At 55.0% G+C, this 17,877-nt stretch overlaps 19 non-coding genes across 19 annotated transcripts; all 19 read right to left on the reverse strand.

Annotated features, from left to right (window-relative positions):
* Positions 1–502: 502 nt before the first annotated feature.
* Positions 503–621, reverse strand: LOC126185376 (5S ribosomal RNA). Its single transcript, XR_007537133.1, has one exon. It is a non-coding gene; the product is annotated as a 5S ribosomal RNA (ribosomal RNA).
* An 828-nt stretch (positions 622–1,449) lies between these two features.
* Positions 1,450–1,568, reverse strand: LOC126186446 (5S ribosomal RNA). Its single transcript, XR_007537540.1, has one exon. It is a non-coding gene; the product is annotated as a 5S ribosomal RNA (ribosomal RNA).
* Positions 1,569–2,386: 818 nt separating this feature from the next.
* Positions 2,387–2,505, reverse strand: LOC126186385 (5S ribosomal RNA). Its single transcript, XR_007537480.1, has one exon. It is a non-coding gene; the product is annotated as a 5S ribosomal RNA (ribosomal RNA).
* An 817-nt stretch (positions 2,506–3,322) lies between these two features.
* On the reverse strand, positions 3,323–3,441 carry LOC126186322 (5S ribosomal RNA). The gene has a single exon (XR_007537420.1). It is a non-coding gene; the product is annotated as a 5S ribosomal RNA (ribosomal RNA).
* A 770-nt stretch (positions 3,442–4,211) lies between these two features.
* LOC126185315 (5S ribosomal RNA) lies at positions 4,212–4,330 on the reverse strand. Its single transcript, XR_007537075.1, has one exon. It is a non-coding gene; the product is annotated as a 5S ribosomal RNA (ribosomal RNA).
* Positions 4,331–5,158: 828 nt separating this feature from the next.
* Positions 5,159–5,277, reverse strand: LOC126186339 (5S ribosomal RNA). The gene has a single exon (XR_007537437.1). It is a non-coding gene; the product is annotated as a 5S ribosomal RNA (ribosomal RNA).
* An 828-nt stretch (positions 5,278–6,105) lies between these two features.
* Positions 6,106–6,224, reverse strand: LOC126186455 (5S ribosomal RNA). Its single transcript, XR_007537549.1, has one exon. It is a non-coding gene; the product is annotated as a 5S ribosomal RNA (ribosomal RNA).
* An 828-nt stretch (positions 6,225–7,052) lies between these two features.
* LOC126186512 (5S ribosomal RNA) lies at positions 7,053–7,171 on the reverse strand. The gene has a single exon (XR_007537602.1). It is a non-coding gene; the product is annotated as a 5S ribosomal RNA (ribosomal RNA).
* Positions 7,172–8,004: 833 nt separating this feature from the next.
* LOC126186342 (5S ribosomal RNA) lies at positions 8,005–8,123 on the reverse strand. The gene has a single exon (XR_007537440.1). It is a non-coding gene; the product is annotated as a 5S ribosomal RNA (ribosomal RNA).
* An 838-nt stretch (positions 8,124–8,961) lies between these two features.
* On the reverse strand, positions 8,962–9,080 carry LOC126185636 (5S ribosomal RNA). The gene has a single exon (XR_007537203.1). It is a non-coding gene; the product is annotated as a 5S ribosomal RNA (ribosomal RNA).
* An 833-nt stretch (positions 9,081–9,913) lies between these two features.
* LOC126186343 (5S ribosomal RNA) lies at positions 9,914–10,032 on the reverse strand. The gene has a single exon (XR_007537441.1). It is a non-coding gene; the product is annotated as a 5S ribosomal RNA (ribosomal RNA).
* Positions 10,033–10,860: 828 nt separating this feature from the next.
* LOC126186523 (5S ribosomal RNA) lies at positions 10,861–10,979 on the reverse strand. Its single transcript, XR_007537613.1, has one exon. It is a non-coding gene; the product is annotated as a 5S ribosomal RNA (ribosomal RNA).
* An 838-nt stretch (positions 10,980–11,817) lies between these two features.
* Positions 11,818–11,936, reverse strand: LOC126185341 (5S ribosomal RNA). Its single transcript, XR_007537101.1, has one exon. It is a non-coding gene; the product is annotated as a 5S ribosomal RNA (ribosomal RNA).
* Positions 11,937–12,769: 833 nt separating this feature from the next.
* On the reverse strand, positions 12,770–12,888 carry LOC126186186 (5S ribosomal RNA). Its single transcript, XR_007537287.1, has one exon. It is a non-coding gene; the product is annotated as a 5S ribosomal RNA (ribosomal RNA).
* Positions 12,889–13,716: 828 nt separating this feature from the next.
* Positions 13,717–13,835, reverse strand: LOC126185398 (5S ribosomal RNA). The gene has a single exon (XR_007537154.1). It is a non-coding gene; the product is annotated as a 5S ribosomal RNA (ribosomal RNA).
* Positions 13,836–14,663: 828 nt separating this feature from the next.
* Positions 14,664–14,782, reverse strand: LOC126185319 (5S ribosomal RNA). The gene has a single exon (XR_007537079.1). It is a non-coding gene; the product is annotated as a 5S ribosomal RNA (ribosomal RNA).
* Positions 14,783–15,615: 833 nt separating this feature from the next.
* Positions 15,616–15,734, reverse strand: LOC126185285 (5S ribosomal RNA). The gene has a single exon (XR_007537046.1). It is a non-coding gene; the product is annotated as a 5S ribosomal RNA (ribosomal RNA).
* Positions 15,735–16,560: 826 nt separating this feature from the next.
* Positions 16,561–16,679, reverse strand: LOC126186631 (5S ribosomal RNA). The gene has a single exon (XR_007537695.1). It is a non-coding gene; the product is annotated as a 5S ribosomal RNA (ribosomal RNA).
* An 832-nt stretch (positions 16,680–17,511) lies between these two features.
* On the reverse strand, positions 17,512–17,630 carry LOC126186463 (5S ribosomal RNA). The gene has a single exon (XR_007537555.1). It is a non-coding gene; the product is annotated as a 5S ribosomal RNA (ribosomal RNA).
* Positions 17,631–17,877: the final 247 nt, after the last annotated feature.

Here is a 17,877-nt window from a genome sequence, read left to right on the forward strand (position 1 = left end):
TGGAGGGCGCCACTGGTAGCGATGTGGGCTTCCTCGCCTCGCCTCGCCTCGCCTCGCCTCACACCAGGTGTCTGCGTAGTTTGCAGTGCATTCGCACCATTCCTATCCCTGTCCCTGTCCCCGTCCGAACTTGTCCCGACTGCCGCGCGACTGCCGCTCGCTGCCGCTCGGGTCGTGGTCCATATGACAGCGCAAGCACGACAAACGTCTGCGGGACGAGACGAGACGACTAAGGAATACATTCGTGGTTACAAATCAAATTTGGAACTCTACACTCCTACACAACAATAGGCGGTGACGTATTTCAGAAATCACCTGCCGATTCGTACTGTTTTGTCGTTTTCAAAGTCTTCTTGGCCATACTTGGTTAGCACATTCTCCCTCAAACTGAGTTAATTACTGCATTTTCGTACCATTACAGTAGTTTAGTAGTATCTTTGTCACAACAGAAAGGTAGTTTGAAAATTGGGCTGGCGGCATAACAAAAAAACAAAAGGAAGGGAGCCAACAGCACCCGGGTTTCCCAGGCGGTCACCCATCCAAGTATGAGCCGGGCCAGATGATGCTTAACTTCGGTGATCGGACGAGAACCGGTGTATTCATCATGGTATGGCCGTTGGCGCTCATCTAATGTAGGAGCACGGCAGACTTCTCGTTCGGCTTTTCTCCCAACACACAAAATGTTAGTTTTCGGCCGCATTTGACGAAAGCGCTTCCTTCCGCAACCGCCAGTTCCTCGAGGACGGCGCGGGGAGGCGTGCCCGGCGTCCCAGCAGAGCGACGGCCGAATTGGCGGGCGCACCGCCGCGTGTGTGAGACGCACTGCTGCTCGTTGCACCCCCTGTGATTCGCTGGGCGCGTGCAGCCTTCGACACTAGCGGAGAACGCATCTTGTCCCTGGTGTTCAGCGGAGGGCCTGTGCGGGGTGTGGCAGTGTCGTGCTGGAGGGCGCCACTGGTAGCGATGTGGGCTTCCTCGCCTCGCCTCGCCTCGCCTCACACCAGGTGTCTGCGTAGTTTGCAGTGCATTCGCACCATTCCTATCCCTGTCCCTGTCCCCGTCCCGACTTGTCCCGACTTTGCTCGACTGCCGCTCGCTGCCGCTCGGGTCGTGGTCCATATGACAGCGAGCGCAACGACAAACATCTGCGGGACGAGACGAGACGACTAAGGAATACATTCGTGGTTACAAATCAAATTTGGAACTCTACACTCCTACACAACAATTGGCGGTGACGTATTTCAGAAATCACCTGCCAATTCGTACTGTTTTGTCGTTTTCAAAGTCTTCTTGGCCGTACTTGGTTAGCACATTCTCCCTCAAACTGAGTTAATTACTGCATTTTCGTACCATTACAGTAGTTTAAAAGGCGTAAAGAAGCATCTTTGTCACAACAGAAAGGTAGTTTGAAAATTGGGCTGGCGACATAACAAAAAACAAAAGGAAGGGAGCCAACAGCACCCGGGTTTCTCAGGCGGTCACCCATCCAACTACTAGCCGGGCCCGATGATGCTTAACTTCGGTGATCGGACGAGAACCGGTGTATTCATCATGGTATGGCCGTTGGCGCTCATCTAATGTAGGAGCACGGCAGAATTCGCGTTCGGCTTTTCTCCCAACACACAAATTGTTAGTTTTCGGCCGCATTTGACGAAAGCGCTTCCTTCCGCAACCGCCAGTTCCTCGAGGACGGCGCGGGGAGGCGTGCCCGGCGTTCCAGCAGAGCGACGGCCGAATTGGCGGGCGCACCGCCGCGTGTGTGAGACGCACTGCTGCTCGTTGCACCCCCTGTGATTCGCTGGGCGCGTGCAGCCTTCGACACTAGCGGAGGACGCATCTTGTCCCTGGTGTTCAGCGGAAGGCCTGTGCGGGGTGTGGCAGTGTCGTGCTGGAGGGCGCCACTGGTAGCGATGTGGGCTTCCTCGCCTCGCCTCGCCTCGCCTCACACCAGGTGTCTGCGTAGTTTGCAGTGCATTCGCACCATTCCTATCCCTGTCCCTGTCACCGTCCCAACTTGTCCCGACTGCCGCTCGACTGCCGCTCGCTGCCGCTCGGGTCGTGGTCCATATGACAGCGCAAGCACGACAAACGTCTGCGGGACGAGACGAGACGACTAAGGAATACATTCGTGGTTACAAATCAAATTTGGAACTCTACACTCCTACACAACAATAGGCGGTGACGTATTTCAGAAATCACCTGCCGATTCGTACTGTTTTGTCGTTTTCAAAGTCTTCTTGGCCATAGTTTTTTAGCACATTCTCCCTCAATCTGAGTTAATTACTGCATTTTCGTACCATTACAGTAGTTTAGTAGTATCTTTGTCACAACAGAAAGATAGTTTGAAAATTGGGCTGGCGACATAACAAAAAAACAAAAGGAAGGGAGCCAACAGCACCCGGGATTCCCAGGCGGTCACCCATCCAAGTACTAGCCGGGCCCGATGATGCTTAACTTCGGTAATCGGACGAGAACCGGTGTATTCATCATGGTATGGCCGTTGGCGCTCATCTAATGTAGGAGCACGGCTGAATTCGCGTTCCTCTTTTCTCCCAACACACAAAATGTTAGTTTTCGGCCGCATTTGACGAAAGCGCTTCCTTCCGCAACCGCCAGTTCCTCGAGGACGGCGCGGGGAGGCGTGCCCGGCGTTCCAGCAGAGCGACGGCCGAATTGGCGGGCGCACCGCCGCGTGTGTGAGACGCACTGCTGCTCGTTGCACCCCCTGTGATTCGCTGGGCGCGTGCAGCCTTCGACACTAGCGGAGGACGCATCTTGTCCCTGGTGTTCAGCGGAGGGCCTGTGCGGGGTGTGGCAGTGTCGTGCTGGAGGGCGCCACTGGTAGCGATGTGGGCTTCATCGCCTCGCCTCGCCTCGCCTCACACCAGGTGTCTGCGTAGTTTGCAGTGCATTCGCACCATTCCTATCCCTGTCCCTGTCCCCGTCCCGACTTGTCCCGACTTTGCTCGACTGCCGCTCGCTGCCGCTCGGGTCGTGGTCCATATGACAGCGCAAGCACGACAAACGTCTGCGGGACGAGACGAGACGACTAAGGAATACATTCGTGGTTACAAATCAAATTTGGAACTCTACACTCCTACACAACAATAGGCGGTGACGTATTTCAGAAATCACCTGCCGATTCGTACTGTTTTGTCGTTTTCAAAGTCTTCTTGGCCATACTTGGTTAGCACATTCTCCCTCAAACTGAGTTAATTACTGCATTTTCGTTCCATTACAGTAGTTTAGTAGTATCTTTGTCACAACAGAAAGGTAGTTTGAAAATTGGGCTGGCGACATAACAAAAAAACAAAAGGAAGGGAGCCAACAGCACCCGGGTTTCCCAGGCGGTCACCCATCCAAGTACAAGCCGGGCCCGATGATGCTTAACTTCGGTGATCGGACGAGAACCGGTGTATTCATCATGGTATGGCCGTTGGCGCTCATCTAATGTAGGAGCACGGCAGACTTCGCGTTCGGCTTTTCTCCCAACACACAAAATGTTAGTTTTCGGCCGCATTTGACGAAAGCGCTTCCTTCCGCAACCGCCAGTTCCTCGAGGACGGCGCGGGGAGGCGCGCCCGGCGTCCCAGCAGAGCGACGGCTGTCATTCGCTGGGCGCGTGCAGCCTTCGACACTAGCGGAGGACGCATCTTGTCCCTGGTGTTCAGCGGAGGGCCTGTGCGGGGTGTGGCAGTGTCGTGCTGGAGGGCGCCACTGGTAGCGATGTGGGCTTCCTCGCCTCGCCTAGCCTCGCCTCACACCAGGTGTCTGCGTAGTTTGCAGTGCATTCGCACCATTCCTATCCCTGTCCCTGTCCCCGTCCCGACTTGTCCCGACTTTGTTCGACTGCCGCTCGCTGCCGCTCGGGTCGTGGTCCATATGACAGCGCAAGCACGACAAACGTCTGCGGGACGAGACGAGACGACTAAGGAATACATTCGTGGTTACAAATCAAATTTGGAACTCTACACTCCTACACAACAATAGACGGTGACGTATTTCAGAAATCACCTGCCGATTCGTACTGTTTTGTCGTTTTCAAAGTCTTCTTGGCAAACTTGGTTAGCACATTCTCCCTCAAACTGAGTTAATTACTGCATTTTCGTACCATTACAGTAGTTTAAAAGGCTTAAGGAAGCATCTTTGTCACAACAGAAAGGTAGTTTGGCAATTGGGCTGGCGACATAACAAAAAAACAAAAGGAAGGGAGCCAACAGCACCCGGGTTTTCCAGGCGGTCACCCATCCAAGTACTAGCCGGATCCGATGATGCTTAACTTCGGTGATCGGACGAGAACCGGTGTATTCATCATGGTATGGCCGTTGGCGCTCATCTAATGTAGGAGCGCGGCAGAATTCGCGTTCGGCTTTTCTCCCAACACACAAAATGTTAGTTTTCGGCCGCATTTGACGAAAGCGCTTCCTTGCGCAACCGCCAGTTCCTCGAGGACGGCGCGGGGAGGCGCGCCCGGCGTCCCAGCAGAGCGACGGCTGAATTGGCGGTCGCACCGCCGCGTGTGTGAGACGCACTGCTGCTCGTTGCACCCCCTGTTATTCGCTGGGCGCGTGCAGCCTTCGACACTAGCGGAGGACGCATCTTGTCCCTGGTGTTCAGCGGAGGGCCTGTGCGGGGTGTGGCAGTGTCGTGCTGGAGGGCGCCACTGGTAGCGATGTGGGCTTCCTCGCCTCGCCTCGCCTCGCCTCAAACCAGGTGTCTGCGTAGTTTGCAGTGCATTCGCACCATTCCTATCCCTGTCCCTGTCCCCGTCCCGACTTGTCCCGACTTTGCTCGACTGCCGCTCGCTGCCGCTCGGGTCGTGGTCCATATGACAGCGCAAGCACGACAAACGTCTGCGGGACGAGACGAGACGACTAAGGAATACATTCGTGGTTACAAATCAAATTTGGAACTCTACACTCCTACACAACAATAGGCGGTGACGTATTTCAGAAATCACCTGCCGATTCGTACTGTTTTGTCGTTTTCAAAGTCTTCTTGGCCATACTTGGTTAGCACATTCTCCCTCAAACTGAGTTAATTACTGCATTTTCGTACCATTACAGTAGTTTAAAAGGCTTAAGGAAGCATCTTTGTCACAACAGAAAGGTAGTTTGAAAATTGGGCTGGCGACATAACAAAAAAACAAAAGGAAGGGAGCCAACAGCACCCGGGTTTCCCAGGCGGTCACCCATCCAAGTACTAACCGAGCCCGATGATGCTTAACTTCGGTGGTCGGACGAGAACCGGTGTATTCATCATGGTATGGCCGTTGGCGCTCATCTAATGTAGGAGCACGGCAGACTTCGCGTTCGGCTTTTCTCCCAACACACAAAATGTTAGTTTTCGGCCGCATTTGACGAAAGCGCTTCCTTCCGCAACTGCCAGTTCCTCGAGGACGGCGCGGGGAGGCGCGCCCGGCGTCCCAGCAGAGCGACGGCCGAATTGGCGGGCGCACCGCCGCGTGTGTGAGACGCACTGCTGCTCGTTGCACCCCCTGTCATTCGCTGGGCGCGTGCAGCCTTCGACACTAGCGGAGGACGCATCTTGTCCCTGGTGTTCAGCGGAGGGCCTGTGCGGGGTGTGGCAGTGTCGTGCTGGAGGGCGCCACTGGTAGCGATGTGGGCTTCCTCGCCTCGCCTCGCCTCGCCTCACACCAGGTGTCTGCGTAGTTTGCAGTGCATTCGCACCATTCCTATCCCTGTCCCTGTCCCCGTCCCGACTTGTCCCGACTTTGCTCGACTGCCGCTCGCTGCCGCTCGGGTCGTGGTCCATATGACAGCGCAAGCACGACAAACGTCTGCGGGACGAGACGAGACGACTAAGGAATACATTCGTGGTTACAAATCAAATTTGGAACTCTACACTCCTACACAACAATAGGCGGTGACGTATTTCAGAAATCACCTGCCGATTCGTACTGTTTTGTCGTTTTCAAAGTCTTCTTGGCCATACTTGGTTAGCACATTCTCCCTCAAACTGAGTTAATTACTGCATTTTCGTACCATTACAGTAGTTTAAATGGCTTAAGGAAGCATCTTTGTCACAACAGAAAGGTAGTTTGAAAATTGGGCTGGCGACATAACAAAAAAACAAAAGGAAGGTAGCCAACAGCACCCGGGTTTCCCAGGCGGTCAACCATCCAAGTACTAGCCGGGCCCGATGACGCTTAACTTCGGTGATCGGACGAGAACCGGTGTATTCATCATGGTATGGCCGTTGGCGCTCATCTAATGTAGGAGCACGGCAGACTTCGCGTTCGGCTTTTCTCCCAACACACAAAATGTTAGTTTTCGGCCGCATTTGACGAAAGCGCTTCCTTCCGCAACTGCCAGTTCCTCGAGGACGGCGCGGGGAGGCGCGCCCGGCGTCCCAGCAGGGCGACGGCCGAATTGGCGGGCGCACCGCCGCGTGTGTGAGACGCACTGCTGCTCGTTGCACCCCCTGTCATTCGCTGGCCGCGTGCAGCCTTCGACACTAGCGGAGGACGCTTCTTGTCCCTGGTGTTCAGCGGAGGGCCTGTGCGGGGTGTGGCAGTGTCGTGCTGGAGGGCGCCACTGGTAGCGATGTGGGCTTCCTCGCCTCGCCTCGCCTAGCCTCACACCAGGTGTCTGCGTAATTTGCAGTGCATTCGCACCATTCCTATCCCTGTCCCTGTCCCCGTCCCGACTTGTCCCGACTTTGCTCGACTGCCGCTCGCTGCCGCTCGGGTCGTGGTCCATATGACAGCGCAAGCACGACAAACGTCTGCGGGACGAGACGAGACGACTAAGGAATACATTCGTGGTTACAAATCAAATTTGGAACTCTACACTCCTACACAACAATAGGCGGTGACGTATTTCAGAAATCACCTGCCGATTCGTACTGTTTTGTCGTTTTCAAAGTCTTCTTGGCCATACTTGGTTAGCACATTCTCCCTCAAACTGAGTTAATTACTGCATTTTCGTACCATTACAGTAGTTTAAAAGGCTTAAGGAAGCATCTTTGTCACAACAGAAAGGTAGTTTGAAAATTGGGCTGGCGACATAACAAAAAAACAAAAGGAAGGGAGCCAACAGCACCCGGGTTTCCCAGGCGGTCACCCATCCAAGTACTAACCGGGCCCGATGATGCTTAACTTCGGTGATCGGACGATAACCGGTGTATTCATCATGGTATGGCCGTTGGCGCTCATCTAATGTAGGAGCACGGCAGAATTCGCGTTCGGCTTTTCTCCCAACACACAAAATGTTAGTTTTCGGCCGAATTTGACGAAAGCGCTTCCTTCCGCAACCGCCAGTTCCTCGAGGACGGCGCGGGGAGGCGCGCCCGGCGTCCCAGCAGAGCGACGGCCGAATTGGCGGGCGCACCGCCGCGTGTGTGAGACGCACTGCTGCTCGTTGCACCCCCTGTCATTCGCTCGGCGCGTGCAGCCTTCGACACTAGCGGAGGACGCATCTTGTCCCTGGTGTTCAGCGGAGGGCCTGTGCGGGGTGTGGCAGTGTCGTGCTGGAGGGCGCCACTGGTAGCGATGTGGGCTTCCTCGCCTCGCCTCGCCTCGCCTCGCCTCACACCAGGTGTCTGCGTAGTTTGCAGTGCATTCGCACCATTCCTATCCGTGTCCCTGTCCCCGTCCCGACTTGTCCCGACTTTGCTCGACTGCCGCTCGCTGCCGCTCGGGTCGTGGTCCATATGACAGCGCAAGCACGACAAACGTCTGCGGGACGAGACGAGACGACTAAGGAATACATTCGTGGTTACAAATCAAATTTGGAACTCTACACTCCTACACAACAATAGGCGGTGACGTATTTCAGAAATCACCTGCCGATTCGTACTGTTTTGTCGTTTTCAAAGTCTTCTTGGCCATACTTGGTTAGCACATTCTCCCTCAAACTGAGTTAATTACTGCATTTTCGTACCATTTCAGTAGTTTAAAAGGCTTAAGGAAGCATCTTTGTCACAACAGAAAGGTAGTTTGAAAATTGGGCTGGCGACATAACAAAAAAACAAAAGGAAGGGAGCCAACAGTACCCGGGTTTCCCAGGCGGTCACCCATCCAAGTACTAGCCGGGCCCGATGATGCTTAACTTCGGTGATCGGACGAGAACCGGTGTATTCATCATGGTATGGCCGTTGGCGCTCATCTAATGTAGGAGCACGGCAGAATTCGCGTTCGGCTTTTCTCCCAACACACAAAATGTTAGTTTTCGGCCGCATTTGACGAAAGCGCTTCCTTCCGCAACCGCCAGTTCCTCGAGGACGGCGCGGGGAGGCGCGCCCGGCGTCCCAGCAGAGCCACGGCCGAATTGGCGGGCGCACCGCCGCGTGTGTGAGACGCACTGCTGCTCGTTGCACCCCCTGTCATTCGATGGGCGCGTGCAGCCTTCGACACTAGCGGAGGACGCATCTTGTCCCTGGTGTTCAGCGGAGGGCCTGTGCGGGGTGTGGCAGTGTCGTGCTGGAGGGCGCCACTGGTAGCGATGTGGGCTTCCTCGCCTCGCCTCGCCTCGCCTCGCCTAGCCTCACACCAGGTGTCTGCGTAATTTGCAGTGCATTCGCACCATTCCTACCCCTGTCCCTGTCCCCGTCCCGACTTGTCCCGACTTTGCTCGACTGCCGCTCGCTGCCGCTCGGGTCGTGGTCCATATGACAGCGCAAGCACGACAAACGTCTGCGGGACGAGACGAGACGACTAAGGAATACATTCGTGGTTACAAATCAAATTTGGAACTCTACACTCCTACACAACAATAGGCGGTGACGTATTTCAGAAATCACCTGCCGATTCGTACTGTTTTGTCGTTTTCAAAGTCTTCTTGGCCATACTTGGTTAGCACATTCTCCCTCAAACTGAGTTAATTACTGCATTTTCGTACCATTACAGTAGTTTAAAAGGCTTAAGGAAGCATCTTTGTCACAACAGAAAGGTAGTTTGAAAATTGGGCTGGCGACATAACAAAAAAACAAAAGGAAGGGAGCCAACAGCACCCGGGTTTCCCAGGCGGTCACCCATCCAAGTACTAACCGGGCCCGATGATGCTTAACTTCGGTGATCGGACGAGAACCGGTGTATTCATCATGGTATGGCCGTTGGCGCTCATCTAATGTAGGAGCACGGCAGAATTCGCGTTCGGCTTTTCTCCCAACACACAAAATGTTAGTTTTCGGCCGCATTTGACGAAAGCGCTTCCTTCCGCAACCGCCAGTTCCTCGAGGACGGCGCGGGGAGGCGCGCCCGGCGTCCCAGCAGAGCGACGGCCGAATTGGCGGGCGCACCGCCGCGTGTGTGAGACGCAGTGCTGCTCGTTGCACCCCCTGTCATTCGCTGGGCGCGTGCAGCCTTCGACACTAGCGGAGGACGCATCTTGTCCCTGGTGTTCAGCGGAGGGCCTGTGCGGGGTGTGGCAGTGTCGTGCTGGAGGGCGCCACTGGTAGCGATGTGGGTTTCCTCGCCTCGCCTCGCCTCCCCTCGCCTCACACCAGGTGTCTGCGTAGTTTGCAGTGCATTCGCACCATTCCTATCCGTGTCCCTGTCCCCGTCCCGACTTGTCCCGACTTTGCTCGACTGCCGCTCGCTGCCGCTCGTGTCGTGGTCCATATGACAGCGCAAGCACGACAAACGTCTGCGGGACGAGACGAGACGACTAAGGAATACATTCGTGGTTACAAATCAAATTTGGAACTCTACACTCCTACACAACAATAGGCGGTGACGTATTTCAGAAATCACCTGCCGATTCGTACTGTTTTGTCGTTTTCAAAGTCTTCTTGGCCATACTTGGTTAGCACATTCTCCCTCAAACTGCGTTAATTACTGCATTTTCGTACCATTACAGTAGTTTAAAAGGCTTAAGGAAGCATCTTTGTCACAACAGAAAGGTAGTTTGAAAATTGGGCTGGCGACATAACAAAAAAACAAAAGGAAGGTAGCCAACAGTACCCGGGTTTCCCAGGCGGTCACCCATCCAAGTACTAGCCGGGCCCGATGATGCTTAACTTCGGTGATCGGACGAGAACCGGTGTATTCATCATGGTATGGCCGTTGGCGCTCATCTAATGTAGGAGCACGGCAGAATTCGCGTTCGGCTTTTCTCCCAACACACAAAATGTTAGTTTTCGGCCGCATTTGACGAAAGCGCTTCCTTCCGCAACCACCAGTTCCTCGAGGACGGCGCGGGGAGGCGCGCCCCGCGTCCCAGCAGAGCGACGGCCGAATTGGCGGGCGCACCGCCGCGTGTGTGAGACGCACTGCTGCTCGTTGCACCCCCTGTCATTCGCTGGGCGCGTGCAGCCTTCGACACTAGCGGAGGACGCATCTTGTCCCTGGTGTTCAGCGGAGGGCCTGTGCGGGGTGTGGCAGTGTCGTGCTGGAGGGCGCCACTGGTAGCGATGTGGGCTTCCTCGCCTCGCCTCGCCTCGCCTCACACCAGGTGTCTGCGTAGTTTGCAGTGCATTCGCACCATTCCTATCCCTGTCCCTGTCCCCGTCCCGACTTGTCCCGACTTTGCTCGACTGCCGCTCGCTGCCGCTCGGGTCGTGGTCCATATGACAGCGCAAGCACAACAAACGTCTGCGGGACGAGACGAGACGACTAAGGAATACATTCGTGGTTACAAATCAAATTTGGAACTCTACACTCCTACACAACAATAGGCGGTGACGTATTTCAAAAATCACCTGCCGATTCGTACTGTTTTGTCGTTTTCAAAGTCTTCTTGGCCATACTTGGTTAGCACATTCTCCCTCAAACTGAGTTAATTACTGCATTTTCGTACCATTACAGTAGTTTAAAAGGCTTAAGGAAGCATCTTTGTCACAACAGAAAGGTAGTTTGAAAATTGGGCTGGCGACATAACAAAAAAACAAAAGGAAGGGAGCCAACAGCACCCGGGTTTCCCAGGCGGTCACCCATCCAAGTACTAGCCGGGCCCGAAGATGCTTAACTTTGGTGATCGGACGAGAACCGGTGTATTCATCATGGTATGGCCGTTGGCGCTCATCTAATGTAGGAGCACGGTAGAATTTGTGTTCGGCTTTTCTCCCAACACACAAAATGTTAGTTTTCTGACGCATTTGACGAAAGCGCTTCCTTCCGCAACCGCCAGTTCCTCGAGGACGGCGCGGGGAGGCGCGCCCGGCGTCCCAGCAGAACGACGGCCGAATTGGCGGGCGCACCGCCGCGTGTGTGAGACGCACTGCTGCTCGTTGCACCCCCTGTCATTCGCTGGGCGCGTACAGCCTTCGACACTAGCGGAGGACGCATCTTGTCCCTGGTGTTCAGCGGAGGGACTGTGCGGGGTGTGGCAGTGTCGTGCTGGAGGGCGCCACTGGTTGCGATGTGGGCTTCCTCGCCTCGCCTCGCCTCGCCACGCCACGCCTCACACCAGGTGTCTGCGTAGTTTGCAGTGCATTCGCACCATTCCTATCCCTGTCCCTGTCCCCGTCCCGACTTGTCCCGACTTTGCTCGACTGCCGCTCGCTGCCGCTCGTGTCGTGGTCCATATGACAGCGCAAGCACGACAAACGTCTGTGGGACGAGACGAGACGACTAAGGAATACATTCGTGGTTACAAATCAAATTTGGAACTCTACACTCCTACACAACAATAGGCGGTGACGTATTTTAGAAATCACCTGCCGATTCGTACTGTTTTGTCGTTTTCAAAGTCTTCTTGGCCATACTTGGTTAGCACATTCTCCCCAAAACTGAGTTAATTACTGCATTTTCGTACCATTACAGTAGTTTAAAAGGCTTAAGGAAGCATCTTTGTCACAACAGTAAGGTAGTTTGAAAATTGGGCTGGCGACATAACAAAAAAACAAAAGGAAGGTAGCCAACAGCACTCGGGTTTCCCAGGCGGTCACCCATCCAAGTACTAGCCGGGCCCGATGATGCTTAACTTCGGTGATCGGACGATAACCGGTGTATTCATCATGGTATGGCCGTTGGCGCTCATCTAATGTAGGAGCACGGCAGAATTCGCGTTCGGCTTTTCTCCCAACACACAAAATGTTAGTTTTCGGCTGCATTTGACGAAAGCGCTTCCTTCCGCAACCGCCAGTTCCTCGAGGACGGCGCGGGGAGGCGCGCCCGGCGTCCCAGCAGAGCGACGGCCGAATTGGCGGGCGCACCGCCGCGTGTGTGAGACGCACTGCTGCTCGTTGCACCCCCTGTCATTCGCTGGGCGCGTACAGCCTTCGACACTAGCGGAGGACGCATCTTGTCCCTGGTGTTCAGCGGAGGGCCTGTGCGGGGTGTGGCAGTGTCGTGCTGGAGGGCGCCACTGGTAGCGATGTGGGCTTCCTCGCCTCGCCTCGCCTCGCCTCGCCTCACACCAGGTGTCTGCGTAGTTTGCAGTGCATTCGCACCATTCCTATCCCTGTCCCTGTCCCCGTCCCGACTTGTCCCGACTTTGCTCGACTGCCGCTCGCTGCCGCTCGGGTCGTGGTCCATATGACAGCGCAAGCACGACAAACGTCTGCGGGACGAGACGAGACGACTAAGGAATACATTCGTGGTTACAAATCAAATTTGGAACTCTACACTCCTACACAACAATAGGCGGTGACGTATTTCAGAAATCACCTGCCGATTCGTACTGTTTTGTCGTTTTCAAAGTCTTCTTGGCCATACTTGGTTAGCACATTCTCCCTCAAACTGAGTTAATTACTGCATTTTCGTACCATTACAGTAGTTTAAAAGGCTTAAGGAAGCATCTTTGTCACAACAGAAAGGTAGTTTGAAAATTGGGCTGGCGACATAACAAAAAAACAAAAGGAAGGGAGCCAACAGCACCCGGGTTTCCCAGGCGGTCACCCATCCAAGTACTAGCCGGGCCCGATGATGCTTAACTTCGGTGATCGGACGAGAACCGGTGTATTCATCATGGTATGGCCGTTGGCGCTCATCTAATGTAGGAGCACGGCAGAATTCGCGATCGGCTTTTCTCCCAACACACAAAATGTTAGTTTTCGGCCGCATTTGACGAAAGCGCTTCCTTCCGCAACCGCCAGTTCCTCGAGGACGGCGCGGGGAGGCGCGCCCGGCGTCCCAGCAGAGCGACGGCGGAATTGGCGGGTGCACCGCCGCGTGTGTGAGACGCACTGCTGCTCGTTGCACCCCCTGTCATTCGCTGGGCGCGTACAGCCTTCGACACTAGCGGAGGACGCATCTTGTCCCTGGTATTCAGCGGAGGGCCTGTGCGGGGTGTGGCAGTGTCGTGCTGGAGGGCGCCACTGGTAGCGATGTGGGCTTCCTCGCCTCGCCTCGCCACGCCTCACACCAGGTGTCTGCGTAGTTTGCAGTGCATTCGCACCATTCCTATCCCTGTCCCTGTCCCCGTCCCGACTTGTCCCGACTTTGCTCGACTGCCGCTCGCTGCCGCTCGGGTCGAGGTCCATATGACAGCGCAAGCACGACAAACGTCTGCGGGACGAGACGAGACGACTAAGGAATACATTCGTGGTTACAAATCAAATTTGGAACTCTACACTCCTACACAACAATAGGCGGTGACGTATTTCAGAAATCACCTGCCGATTCGTACTGTTTTGTCGTTTTCAAAGTCTTCTTGGCCATACTTGGTTAGCACATTCTCCCTCAAACTGAGTTAATTACTGCATTTTCGTACCATTACAGTAGTTTAAAAGGCTTAAGGAAGCATCTTTGTCACAACAGAAAGGTAGTTTGAAAATTGGGCTGGCGACATAACAAAAAAACAAAAGGAAGGGAGCCAACAGCACCCGGGTTTCCCAGGCGGTCACCCATCCAAGTACTAGCCGGGCCCGATGATTCTTAACTTCGGTGATCGGACGAGAACCGGTGTATTCATCATGCTATGGACGTTGGCGCTCATCTAATGTAGGAGCACGGCAGAATTCGCGTTCGGCTTTTCTCCCAACACACAAAATGTTAGTTTTCGGCCGCATTTGACGAAAGCGCTTCCTTCCGCAACCGCCAGTTCCTCGAGGACGGCGCGGGGAGGCGTGCCCGGCGTCCCAGCAGAGCGACGGCCGAATTGGCGGGCGCACCGCCGCGTGTGTGAGACGCACTGCTGCTCGTTGCACCCCCTGTCATTCGCTGGGCGCGTGCAGCCTTCGACACTAGCGGAGGACGCATCTTGTCCCTGGTGTTCAGCGGAGGGCCTGTGCGGGGTGTGGCAGTGTCGTGCTGGAGGGCGCCACTGGTAGCGATGTGGGCTTCCTCGCCTCGCCTCGCCTCGCCTCACACCAGGGGTCTGCGTAGTTTGCAGTGCATTCGCACCATTCCTATCCCTGTCCCTGTCCCCGTCCCGACTTGTCCCGACTTTGCTCGACTGCCGCTCGCTGCCGCTCGGGTCGTGGTCCATATGACAGCGCAAGCACGACAAACGTCTGCGGGACGAGACGAGACGACTAAGGAATACATTCGTGGTTACAAATCAAATTTGGAACTCTACACACCTACACAACAATAGGCGGTGACGTATTTCAGAAATCACCTGCCGATTCGTACTGTTTTGTCGTTTTCAAAGTCTTCTTGGCCATACTTGGTTAGCACATTCTCCCTCAAACTGAGTTAATTACTGCATTTTCGTACCATTACAGTAGTTTAAAAGGCTTAAGGAAGCATCTTTGTCACAACAGAAAGGTAGTTTGAAAATTGGGCTGGCGACATAACAAAAAAACAAAAGGAAGGGAGCCAACACCACCCGGGTTTCCCAGGCGGTCACCCATCCAAGTACTAGCCGGGCCCGATGATTCTTAACTTCGGTGATCGGACGAGAACCGGTGTATTCATCATGGTATGGACGTTGGTGCTCATCTAATGTAGGAGCACGGCAGAATTCGCGTTCGGCTTTTCTCCCAACACACAAAATGTTAGTTTTCGGCCGCATTTGACGAAAGCGCTTCCTTCCGCAACCGCCAGTTCCTCCAGGACGGCGCGGGGAGGCGTGCCCGGCGTCCCAGCAGAGCGACGGCCGAATTGGCGGGCGCACCGCCGCGTGTGTGAGACGCACTGCTGCTCGTTGCACCCCCTGTCATTCGCTGGGCGCGTGCAGCCTTCGACACTAGCGGAGGACGCATCTTGTCCCTGGTGTTCAGCGGAGGGCCTGTGCGGGGTGTGGCAGTGTCGTGCTGGAGGGAGACAATGGTAGCGATGTGGGCTTCCTCGCCTCGCCTCGCCTCGCCTCGCCTCACACCAGGTGTCTGCGTAGTTTGCAGTGCATTCGCACCATTCCTATCCCTGTCCCTGTCCCCGTCCCGACTTGTCCCGACTTTGCTCGACTGCCGCTCGCTGCCGCTCGGGTCGTGGTCCATATGACAGCGCAAGCACGACAAACGTCTGCGGGACGAGACGAGACGACTAAGGAATACATTCGTGGTTACAAATCAAATTTGGAACTCTACACTCCTACACAACAATAGTCGGTGACGTATTTCAGAAATCACCTGCCGATTCGTACTGTTTTGTCGTTTTCAAAGTCTTCTTGGCAAACTTGGTTAGCACATTCTCCCTCAAACTGAGTTAATTACTGCATTTTCGTACCATTACAGTAGTTTAAAAGGCTTAAGGAAGCATCTTTGTCACAACAGAAAGGTAGTTTGAAAATTGGGCTTGCGACATAACAAATAAAACAAAAGGAAGGGAGCCAACAGCACCCGGGTTTCCCAGGCGGTCACCCATCCAAGTACTAGCCGGGCCCGATGATGCTTAACTTCGGTGATCGGATGAGAACCGGTGTATTCATCATGGTATGGCCGTTGGCGCTCATCTAATGTAGGAGCACGGCAGAATTCGCGTTCGGCTTTTCTCCCAACACACAAAATGTTAGTTTTCGGCCGCATTTGACGAAAGCGCTTCCTTCCGCAACCGCCAGTTCCTCGAGGCAGCGCGGGGAGGCGCGCCCGACGTCCCAGCAGAGCGACGGCCGAATTGGCGGGCGCACCGCCGCGTGTGTGAGACGCACTGCTGCTCGTTGCACCCCCTGTCATTCGCTGGGCGCGTGCAGCCTTCGACACTAGCGGAGGACGCATCTTGTCCCTGGTGTTCAGCGGAGGGCCTGTGCGGGGTGTGGCAGTGTCGTGCTGGAGGGCGCCACTGGTAGCGATGTGGGCTTCCTCGCCTCGCCTCGCCTCGCCTCACACCAGGTGTCTGCGTAGTTTGCAGTGCATTCGCACCATTCCTATCCCTGTCCCTGTCCCCGTCCCGACATGTCCCGACTTTGCTCGACTGCCGCTCGCTGCCGCTCGGGTCGTGGTCCATATGACAGCGCAAGCACGACAAACGTCTGCGGGACGAGACGAGACGACTAAGGAATACATTCGTGGTTACAAATCAAATTTGGAACTCTACACTCCTACACAACAATAGGCGGTGACGTATTTCAGAAATCACGTGCCGATTCGTACTGTTTTGTCGTTTCGAAAGACTTCTTGGCAAACTTGGTTAGCACATTCTCCCTCAAACTGAGTTAATTACTGCATTTTCGTACCATTACAGTAGTTTAAAAGGCTTAAGGAAGCATCTTTGTCACAACAGAAAGGTAGTTTGAAAATTGGGCTGGCGACATAACAAAAAAACAAAAGGAAGGGAGCCAACAGCACCCGGGTTTCCCAGGCGGTCACCCATCCAAGTACTAGCCGGCCCCGATGATGCTTAACTTCGGTGATCGGACGAGAACCGGTGTATTCATCATGGTATGGCCGTTGGCGCTCATCTAATGTAGGAGCACGGCAGAATTCGTGTTCGGCTTTTCTCCCAACACACAAAATGTTTGTTTTCGGCCGCATGTGACGAAAGCGCTTCCTTCCGCAACCGCCAGTTCCTCGAGGACGGCGCGGGGAGGCGCGCCCGGCGTCCCAGCAGAGCGACGGCCGAATTGGCGGGCGCACCGCCGCGTGTGTGAGACGCACTGCTGCTCGTTGCACCCCCTGTCATTCGCTGGGCGCGTGCAGCCTTCGACACTAGCGGAGGACGCATCTTGTCCCTGGTGTTCAGCGGAGGGCCTGTGCGGGGTGTGGCAGTGTCGTGCTGGAGGGCGCCACTGGTAGCGATGTGGGCTTCCTCGCCTCGCCTCGCCGCGCCTCGCCTCACATCAGGTGTCTGCGTAGTTTGCAGTGCATTCGCACCATTCCTATCCCTGTCCCTGTCCCCGTCCCGACATGTCCCGACTTTGCTCGACTATCGCTCGCTGCCGCTCGGGTCGTGGTCCATATGACAGCGCAAGCACGACAAACGTCTGCGGGACGAGACGAGACGACTAAGGAATACATTCGTGGTTACAAATCAAATTTGGAACTCTACACTCCTACACAACAATAGGCGGTGACGTATTTCAGAAATCACCTGCCGATTCGTACTGTTTTGTCGTTTCCAAAGTCTTCTTGGCAAACTTGGTTAGCAAATTCTCCCTCAAACTGAGTTAATTACTGCATTTTCGTACCATTACAGTAGTTTAAAAGGCTTAAGGAAGCATCTTTGTCACAACAGAAAGGTAGTTTGAAAATTGGGCTGGCGACATAACAAAAAAACAAAAGGAAGGGAGCCAACAGCACCCGGGTTGCCCAGGCGGTCACCCATCCAAGTACTAGCCGGGCCCGATGATGCTTAACTTCGGTGATCGGACGAGAACCGGTGTATTCATCATGGTATGGCCGTTGGCGCTCATCTAATGTAGGAGCACGGCAGAATTCGCGTTCGGCTTTTCTCCCAACACACAAAATGTTAGTTTTCGGCCGCATGTGACGAAAGCGCTTCCTTCCGCAACCGCCAGTTCCTCGAGGACGGCGCGGGGAGGCGCGCCCGGCGTCCCAGCAGAGCGACGGCCGAATTGGCGGGCGCACCGCCGCGTGTGTGAGACGCACTGCTGCTCGTTGCACCCCCTGTCATTCGCTGGGCGCGTGCAGCCT

This window comes from Schistocerca cancellata, chromosome 4 (genome assembly GCF_023864275.1).
Source record: "Schistocerca cancellata isolate TAMUIC-IGC-003103 chromosome 4, iqSchCanc2.1, whole genome shotgun sequence".
Classification (NCBI taxonomy): domain Eukaryota; kingdom Metazoa; phylum Arthropoda; class Insecta; order Orthoptera; family Acrididae; genus Schistocerca; species Schistocerca cancellata.